Here is a 10412-nt window from a genome sequence, read left to right on the forward strand (position 1 = left end):
CTGGGCCTAGGATATGACACTTTTTACTGGAGATATTTATGAGTGGATGTAGCCAAAGTGCTTACCATGACTTATTTTTCTCCAGTGTATGATCCAACTTTTTCATCCAAACAGCAACAGTGAGAAGCGTGGGTAGGGAACATTTACTCATATAATCACCCATTCAGTCTCAACAATAGTAGTGATACAGAGACAAGGTGGGTGAGGTAATATATTTTATTTATCTTTTATTTTATTCTGTTGGTGAGAAAGACAAGCTTTTGAGCTACACATAGCTGAAGAAGAGCTCTATGCAGCCCAAAAACTTGTCTCTCTCACCATCAGAAATTGGTCCAATAAAAGATATTACCTCCTCCACCTTGTCTATCTGATATCCTGGGACTGACGTGGCTACACCACCACTGCATACAGTATTAGCAATATTTTCATTCATGTCATATTCTGCTCCACCCCAGATCCCTGGGTGGACCTGCTAGGTTTTCACTTCACTGGCAACAGTGGGGCAGCATGAGGCTGCTCAGCAGTCCCTCTGGGATACGAATTGATCTCCTTTTTGCCCACATGCACCAGGCTGAACAGAGGTTGCTGACAGCCCTTATAACGGGGATATACTCCATTTTTCAGGCTTTCATGGCAACGATCTAAGGATAGAATCAGGACTTTCCTCTAAAATAGATTATTGTTAGAAGTATTCTTCGGTATCCCAGTAACACTTTCTAATCCTCTTTAGGCTTAACTCAGCAGCCACACTTGTGTCATCGAATGCACATTCAGAAACATTTACCAACCCTTAGTCACATACACAGAATCATAAAGTTAGAAGGCATGACAAGGGTGATCTAATCTAACCCCCTGCCAAGATGCAGGATTTCTTGGGTCTAAGCAGCCAAGGCACATGGCTATCCAATATCCTTTTGAAAATCTCCAGTGAAGAAGCTTCCACAACCTTTCTAGGCAGTCTGCTCCATTGTCCGACTGTTCTTACAGTTAGGAAGTTTTTCCTGAGATTTAATCTAAGGGCTTGGCTACACTTACAAGTTGCAGCGCTGGTGGAGGCTTTCCAGCGCTGCAACAACACCCCGTCCACACTTGCAGGGCACAACCAGCGCTGCAACTCCCTGGTTGCAGCGCTGGCTGAAAACCCATCCCGGCAGGGGTATAAGGAGTGCAGCGCTGGTGATCCAGCGCTGCTCAGCAGGTGTGGACACTCACCAGCGCTTTACCTGTCCTCCAGGGAATAAGGAGCTATCCCAGAATTCCTGTTCAGCCACTCTGCACATCAGTTTGCACTCTACTGCTCTTGCCTCAGGTGACCCGCCCTTTAAATGCCCCGGGAAATTTAAAAATCTCCTTCCTGTTTGCTGCAGCCAGGTGTGGAGTGCAATCAGTTAATCAGTTACAGGTTACAGGTAACCATGCCTCCACGCGGCAAACGAGCCCCAGCATGGAGCACTGGTGAATTGCAGGACCTCATCAGTGTTTGGGGTGAGGCATCTGTTCAGGCACAGCTGCGCTCCGGCCGTAGGAATTACGATATCTTTGAGCAGATATCAAGGGCCATGCTGGATCGGAGCCATGATCGGGACGCACTACAATGCAGGGTGAAAGTTAAAGAGCTGCGGAGTGCCTATTACAAAGCCCGAGAGGGCAATCGACGATCCGGAGCTGCTCCCACGACCTGCCGTTTTTACAGGGAGATGGATGATATACTTGGGGGTGACCCCACTGCCAATCCCAGGATAACGATGGACACTTCTGAGCAGGCTGGGGGACAGGAGGAGGAGGCGGAGGAGGCGGCGGGGGAGGGGGGGGGAGAGAGAGGAAACCGCGAGTGAAGCTCCTGGGATGAGAGAAGAAACCGCAGATTCCCTGGAGGCATGCAGCCAGGAGCTCTTCTCAAGCCAGGAGGAAAGTACCCAATCGCAGCAGCCAGCAGTTGCAGAAGGACAAGCAGAGGAGCGGTTTACCGGTAAGCGGCTTTTATTTTCTGGGTGAAATGTTTCTGGAGAGGAAGGGGGGTTATGGATGCATGCATGCCAGCGTCTAGATGTGGAATAGCCCGTTGATGTGGTCTATCACGTCGCGGTAATCTGCTTCAGTTATCTCAGCAAAAGCTTCATCCAGAGCGTGGGCAATATGCCTGCGCAGGTTTATAGGCAGAGCCACTGTGTCCCTTGTCCCAGTGATGGTGACGCGTCCGCGCCACTCTTCTGCCAGTGGGGGGGGGGACCATTTCTGAACACAGGCACGCCGCATAGGGTCCCGGGCGGAATCCACATTGCTCTAAAAGAGCCCCCCGCTGTTCCCTAGTGACTGCAGTAGGAAACATCTTCCAGGATTAAGTCCTGTGAAAATGTTGGGAGACTCTTTAGTGAAGAGATAGGAGATAAGATCACCCCTGCATCTGCATCTTCACTCAACCCCTCTAGCACTCCAGATTACCCAAGCAACCAGCTCCTCTATCACTCAAGCCCCTCTTCTCCCTATATAAGTAAACACTCCTCACTCACCATTTCGTGGCTTCTGTTGTGTTTTCCTTCTGGGATAAAGAATGCAAGTGAGAACTTGCAAGTGAGAACTCCCTCAGTGTAACAATTCATGTCTGGAGATAGTGGATACAATGCTGCCCGTGTTAAATGTTGTCATTTCTGTTTCTACAGTGACCTTGACTACTGGACTGCCCAGATGTTCAACATCACAGAGGCTTCAAAATTTGAGAAAAAATCCCCGAAAGAGCAAAGAGGACATGCTGAAAACTGTTCTTCATCACTCTGCTACCGAGAGAAAAGAATTGAAGGAGTGGCGAGAGAAAGAAAGCAGGACCACAAGAGAAATGCAGTGGCCAAGAGGAAAAGCACGGAGCGGCTGCTAAGCATCCTGGAGCGCCAAGCGGAGTCTATAGAGTCACTCGTTTCCATGCAAGCAGAGCACTACCGTGCTACTCCCCCACCCGCCCCGTCCTTTGTGCCTTGTGCCCCAATGTCAGCTCAAACCACCTTTCCCCAGCATCCAGGTTCTTACCACCACCAGCTGCCTCCAACACCTGTACGTTCCCCAACCAGCCCTGATACCTACCACCACCCTTACCCTCTGCATTCAACCCCCATCACCATGCAGTATATGAACCCTGAAGTGCAGGATTCATTAAACAACAATCCAGACAGGGCATATGCAAACTTGTGACTGTACAATTCACCAACCCACACCCCTGCCCTCTTGTGTTCATGAAATGTTGTGTGTCTGTCTGTCTGTCAAGGAAGTTTTTTTCTTTTCAATAAAACAATTCTTGGCTTTGAAAACAGTCTTTATTATAGCAGATAGTGAAAGATACCTTAGCCCAGTAAAGAAAGAGGCACTGCAAATCATATTATTATTATGGATAATAGAATAACAGTGTAAGCAGTGCAATTCACTCCCATGCAAGGCAGCAAACATTACTGTTGGCTTTCAGCCTCAAATTCTTCCCTCAAGGCATCCCTAATCCTTGTAGCCCTGTGCTGGGCCTCTCTATTAGCCCTGCTCTCTGGCTGTGCATATTCAGCCTCCAGGACTTGAACCTCGGTGGTCCATGCCTCACTGAATGTTTCACCCTTCCCTTCACAAATATTATGGAGGGTACAGCAAGCGCTTATAACCGGGGATGCTGCTTTCCCCAAGTCTAGCTTCCCATACAAACATCTCCAGCGAGCTTTTAAACGCCCAAAAGCACACTCCACAGTCATTCTGCACCGGCTCAGCCTGTAGTTGAACCGGTCCTTGCTCCTGTCAAGCTTCCCTGTATAGGGTGTCATGAGCCAAGGCAGTAACGGGTACGCGGGGTCTCCAAGGATCACAGTGGGCATTTCGACATCCCCTACTGTGATCTTCCTGTCTGGAAAAAAGTCCCTGCCTGCATCTTCCTGAACAGGCCACTGTTCCGAAAGATGCGTGCATCATGCACCTTTCCAGGCCAGCCTGTGTAAATGTCAATGAAACGCCCGCGGTGATCCACAAGCGCCTGGAGAACCATAGAGAAATACCCCTTACGATTAACGTACTCTGATGCCAGGTGGGGGGGGGGGCAGAATAGGAATATGCGTCCCATCTATCGCCCCTCCACAGTTAGGGGAACCCATTTGTGCAAAGCCATCCACAATGTCCTGCACGCTCCCCAGAGTCACGGTCTTTCTTAGCAGGATGCGATTAATTGCCTTGCAAACTTGCATCAAAACGATTCCCACGGTCGACTTTCCCACACCAAACTGGTTCCCGACCGACCGGTAGCTGTCTGGATTTGCCATCTTCCAGATTGCAATAGCCACCCGCTTTTCCACCGTCAGGGCAGCTCTCAATCTTGTGTCCTTGCGCCGCAGAGTGGGGGCGAGCTCAGCACACAGTCCCATGAAAGTGGCTTTTCTCATACGAAAGTTCTGCAGCCACTTCCATGACGATGTGATCCCACCACTCAGTGCTTGTTTCCCGAGCCCAAAAGCGGCGTTCAACGGTGCTGAGCATTTCCGTGAATGCCACAAGCACTGTAGTGTCACGCGGCAGGCAAATCCATATTGATATCATCGTCGGACTCCTCACTGTCACTTTGGAGCTGAAGGAATAGCTCGACTGCCAAACGTGTTGTGCTGGTGACATTCATCAGCAGAGTCCTCAGCAGATCGGGCTCCATTTGCCACAGAAATCGCGATTCACACAGAGAGTAACAGAAAGACACTCACAATGGCGCCAAACGCTGCCGGAAAGAGTGAATGCTGGGATGTGAAGCGATGCACCACGGGGCGCTGGCAAACAGGAAGCGGAATGACCCGCACACTTCCTTCCCCTTCCCACAATACTCAGCGCCAAAATGGGACGAGGTGCTCTGTGGGATAGCTGCCCACAATGCACCTCTCAATACAGCGCTGGAAAGTGCTGCAAGTGTGGCCACACTGCAGCGCTGGTAGCTGTCAGTGTGGCCACACTCCAGCGCTGGCCTTACACAGCTGCATGACCAGCGCTGTAACTCCCAGCGCTGCAAATTGTAAGTGTAGCCAAGCCCTAAATCTGCTATGCTGTATGTCTTGAAAATGGACTCTGATAAAGAAATCTTCAAAATATTTTAGATTTTAATATTTTGCAGATGAACACATTCACATTAAAAAAAACAAAAAGATTTTGCTGCTTCAATCTATAAATAATATGGGACAGATCCTCAGCTGGTTGACTTCAATGGAGCTATCCTGATTTACAGCCATATATACTGCTATGCACATACACAAAAAATATTTTCAAAATATGCAGCTCAAATTCATATGATATTTACAGTAATTCTAAAGTTATTTTCTGACTCTTATCTGTTATACATTTTATTTTTGAGGTCCATAAAACCTATCCAGTACCAGAGCCTTGCTCTAACAACTTGGATCAAGAGCTTCTTAAAAATAAACATTCATCTTGACTGAGAAATGGTAACAGGGCAAAGAACAGAGTGCTGAGATATCTCTTCTCACCTACTGTCATTTCTTGAGTTATTTGATTCAATAGTAGTAGTAGTAGTAGTATACTGGAGTGTTTCTCCATAATGAAATCAAGGTACACTTTTTATCTGCTTCAACCATCTTCAGCACTTACTGATTAAGGTACAGAGCATCACACCTTACTTCTGTTGAATTACACTCACATCCAAATCCTGTCCCTATCTTCCTGCATTTGACATTAGAGAAGGTATTACATAGAACATGTATGAGTTAAGATGCAGAAAATATCTTTCAGGTTACACACTGGAGATAAACATGGTTAGTATATGAAAACTAGATATTTGCTTTAGTCATTTTTCAAAGATGAAAATTGGCAAGATTACCTACTCCAATGGCTGCTGAGTAAACAAACATATGCTTATTTATTAGAAAATTCTGCACGCTGTAAATCTGATGCCACCTGATCTCATTAGAATAAAGCGCAATTATATCTCCTCATTAAAATGGATGTGTGATGGAGACCAAGACATATCATATGACCAGGGCCGGATTTAAGGGCAGGTGACCCAGGCGACTGCTGGGATGCCGGGCTCGGGGAGCTACAGGCTCAGGGTGCTATTTTTGCTGTTAATGACAAAAAGGAAAGTAGAAAGTAAAAGTTTCAGGTATTCCATACGTGTATTCATTTTTCACTAACCTCCTAGAATGATCTGGAACTTTGTAGGATCTCATGGAACCTTCCAGATTTTCTGAGAACTACATTTTCCTCGAACCTCCTAAAATGTTGTCAGCCATGCCCTTGTGGGCATATAAGGGGTAAGGCGTCACCAGTCAGTGAGATACAAGAACCAAGTGAAGTGAGAGCTCAGCTGCAATATTGTGAACCTTGTTTTACTGTGTAATTGTGAAAGTTCAAGCCTTAACACACAAGTCTTTGGATCAGAAGGTCTCAGATATATGCGCTTATTCTAAAGTCTACTTCATATTGGGCCAAACCCAGTCCCAATGTCCTTCCTGCCCCCAAAAGCAAATTAGGGGACTCCACACTGGGATTGCAAAGACCCCCTTTCCTTCAGTCAGGGACCCACTCACCTCAGGTCCATTTTCTCCAGGAACAAGGTCTGATGAATTGGGAATGTGGTTGTGCAATTTACAAATTCTGGTTGATATTGTGAAGTTGTATTATGAAAAACATAAGTTGTATCATGAGCGCCCATATGTATGTGGATCCACCACTGCTGAGAGGGCTTGTAGCAGGTGCACACCAGACAGAGACAATGCAAGCATTAATGTATTACACACTTTGCACAGAGGCTGTTATATGCTTCACAGCTGCTGAATGCCCCTGAGAGAGTTGAACCTTAAGCAGAAGCTTCACACCTTTGGGTGGAGTTCTGGGAGAGGGTGCATTTAAGTAACTAGGGTATTTCAGGAGGCAGCGCTGCCCATTCTTTAAGTCCCCTGATGAGTCATGTGAAAGGCAGGTAGCCATTAACTTTTATTTTTAAAGAATGAGGTTATCTGCTTCTTGGGATAGCTCAGAAATGCAGAGGATCAAAGAACTGAGTAGGGAGAGCAGAAAGACTGAAAGAGTGAAAGTACATGGGAAAGAGGGCATAAACAAAGGAAGTTGGAAACCAACAAATTATGTGCAATATGAGAATACATTATTCCTGACCTAATGGAATAAATTAGAATGCAGAACACTAAAAGCAGATATGATTATTTTGTCTTTGAAGTCCCATGTACATCCATGCTGCTATTTGAATAACAATACTTTATTTTACTCAGGTTACTATGTGGAAGCTTAATTCCTTTTGGTTTCTAACTTTTATTAATAAGATAACAATTAAATGACATACAGACAACAGATATGATTACAGATTCCCCATCCCCCTCCTTTAAGAGAGGATATGGAGTAAATAGTGTAGAAAATACTTTAGTGGTAGTTTGAAGGTTGAACTGTAACTCTCAAAAGGGCAAAAAAGAAGAGAAAAGGATAGACCGGGGAGAACTAGAAAGGTGCTCAATGTTTTGTACATGTCATAATTAATATATTTTAAACTAGATTTGAGCATTCCAAATAATCAAGAGCAAGCTTTCCAAACGTCATAACTGGCCCTATTGCCCTGTAGGTTACTCTCTCATATGGCTCAGCATTTGAGAGGATCATGCTCTATTCTATACCATAATGAAGGAGGTCTTTCCAACACACCCAAGGAAAACTCCCCACCCATCTTTCAGAAAATTCTCTACCTTCTTTTTGTGCCCATTGCCTTCTCTGCTTGTTATTCTGAAAATGAATATTTGATGGCTTATACACATCACTGCATATTTTATTTATAATAAAAATCATAAGATAGGAGATACAGCATCAGTTTGCAGTTCTTCAACTCCCTGCGGTACATTGTCATGAAAACAAAGATACCAAAAATAAACTGAGTGGGTGAATATGAATTGAAGGAAACACAATAGTTATTAGAATTTTTAATAGGGTTAGAGGAGGTACAGGCCCATTCGCACCTCACTGGCATGATGGCCTTCTTAATTTAGACCATTAATGGACTAGGATGCCATAAATCATTGAAGAGTAATATCTTTGCCCTTTTAAAGAACAGTAGTACTGGCTACTTCCAACTGGAATATCAGCACCATTCGATTGGAACCAGAAGGATGGGAGCTCTCAGAAGTAGGTAATGTAAAGCAAGAGAAAATGAAAAGTAAATTTAAAGCAATTATTAAATAAAATAACTACAATAATTGTTTTTAAATCATGTTATGGATTCACAAATTCAGCAACTGCTAAGTAAGCTCTTGAAAATTTAAATTCACTTGTGCCCCTCTAAAATCCAGTCTTCCTTGCAGGGCCACCCAGAGGATTCAGGGGGCCCACCACCACCAAATTGCTGCCGAAGACCCGGCACTTCAGCGGCAGGTTCCGGGGCGGAAGGACCCCCCGCCGCAGGTCTTCGGGACACTTCAGCGGCAGGTTCTGGAGCGGAAGGACCCGCAAGAGTTTTCCGGGGCTTCCCCCCCCCCCGCCACCTCGAGAGAAAGAAGGGACTTCTGGGAGATTGTTTCCAGAGTGACAACAGGCTTTTCAACACAGCATTTTATAATTTTTTGTTTTTAATGTAAAATTCAGTTTCTTTGTGCAGTGTTGGATCGATGGTCCTAGAAAATGAAGGCTAAACCAGATCATCATATTTAATCCCTTAAAACACTATGGCTAGGGTATAAAAAAGGAGCCTAAAAGAGGGGTTAGATGTCCAAATCCCCTGAATTTCAATGAAACTCAAGTGCCTAACCCCCTTAAGTGACCTAAAGACAGGTTTTATGTCCCATTACCAAATGCCCTCAGTCCTCCAATCCAGTGCCAGTGCAACAGAAGATGTTCCCAGATAGTGGTTCATGGAGCACTTGTACTTTCCGGAGAGCTGGTTAGTCAGATTTCCTCCTCCTTCCAGCTACTAAATCTCATTAAAATGCAACTATAGTACATTAAACGTTGGGCTAACATCACTTTGCCATGGAAGCAATAGCTGCCACAAGGATATTAGGAATCACAAAAGGTGGGGAGTGGGTAAGGTGGTCTGCAAGATTATCAGAAGGGAGCTGTCCATAAGACAATCTCTCTAAAAGATTTGCACAATGAAAAGGTCTGAGAACCCCTAGTATAGAGGAAATGCAAGAGCTCCCACGGGGGTGGGGGTGGAGGCAGTTTCTTTTGTTCTCATTGTCAAAGGCATTCTGGGGCGAAAACTCTTACTCCCCTCCACATAAGGTAAGGATATTACCATGCTCACCCCACTCCCTTCCAAGTGCCCCTCCCCTCATCCTTCCATCTCTCCCACTTCTTTTAAAATGTGCTAGAGCTACCAACAGCAGCTCCTCTGCCTGGCATGGGTTGTCATGTTTTCACACACACCCCTGGGGCAGGCTCTGTTCCTGCCCCTCTTCTTATTTCAAGGGATGCATGGGGATCACCATCTTCTACTGCCCACACAGTCCCCAGGGAGCCAGCAAGATGAAGACTAAGCAGAGCAGAGTCTGAATCAAAACCCTGGAGCCAAACACTCCAGTCACCAATCCCCAACATCAGAGGAGAGGGGGACAAAACCTAGAACTAGGGGAGGCACTAGGCATAAGCAAACTAAGAAACTGCTTAGGGCCCCACGCAGGTCTGGGGTTGGCGGCAAAAGGAATCCGATTTATTTACACAAGAATGGCCATACCGGGGCAGATCAAGGGTCCATCTAGCCCAGTCTGGCCCGGCTTCCAACGGGGCCAACGCTTGATGTTTCAGAGGGAACGAACAGAACCGGCAATGGTGCAGCAATCCAGCCCCTGGCGCCCATTCCCAGCTTCTGGGGAAACTGAGGCTCGGGACACCGCAGCAGGGGTTTGCAGCCCGGGGGAGCTTGGCTAGTAGCCATTGCTGGACCTACTGATCATCTCCCCCCCCCCTTCTTATCGAAGGTGTCTGAGCACCGCTGGCGCTGGCTCTGTATTGGCGTGTGGAAATAAGGGGGTTACTATCGGGGGGGGGGGTAGCCCCGCCTGTGCCCAGCGCTGCCCCGCCACCCGGCTGCGCTCCCCGCCCGCTCACCTGCGTCGTAGAAGGCGTCCAGCACCGCCGTCTCCCCGAAGTCCAGCTCCCCGAAGTTGACGGTGGTGAGCTGGGCCCCCTGCGCCTCGCAGGCTCGCACCAGGCACTGCAGCGCCCCGGCCTCCGGGCTCCGCGCCCCGGCCCCTGCTTTCGGGCTGTCGTTCAGCACGTACACGGCCCGCAGGGAGCGCTGCCGCGGGGCCGGGGCGCTGCCCTCCGCTCCCGGCCCCGCCGCCTCGGCGCCCGCCTCGGCCCCGGGCTGCTGCTCCGCTTCCCCGCTGAGGAAATGCGGCTGCTCCGCCGCGGCGCCCCGCTGCCCTCCATGGCGCCCGCCCGCCGGCCGGGGCCCCGCGCTA

General features: G+C 47.5%; 1 protein-coding gene across 1 annotated transcript in view; it reads right to left on the bottom strand.

The window, feature by feature from the left end:
* Window positions 1-10205, bottom strand: part of MAP3K15 (mitogen-activated protein kinase kinase kinase 15) — a 160210-nt gene extending 150005 nt beyond the window's left edge. Inside the window, 1 exon segment of the mRNA XM_039529058.1 lies at window positions 10057-10205. The gene's annotated coding sequence lies outside the window, so the exon portion shown is untranslated.
* Between the last annotated feature and the right edge of the window lie 207 nt (window positions 10206-10412).

The sequence above is a fragment of the Mauremys reevesii genome, linkage group 1, assembly GCF_016161935.1.
Source record: "Mauremys reevesii isolate NIE-2019 linkage group 1, ASM1616193v1, whole genome shotgun sequence".
In the NCBI taxonomy this organism is placed as follows: domain Eukaryota; kingdom Metazoa; phylum Chordata; order Testudines; family Geoemydidae; genus Mauremys; species Mauremys reevesii.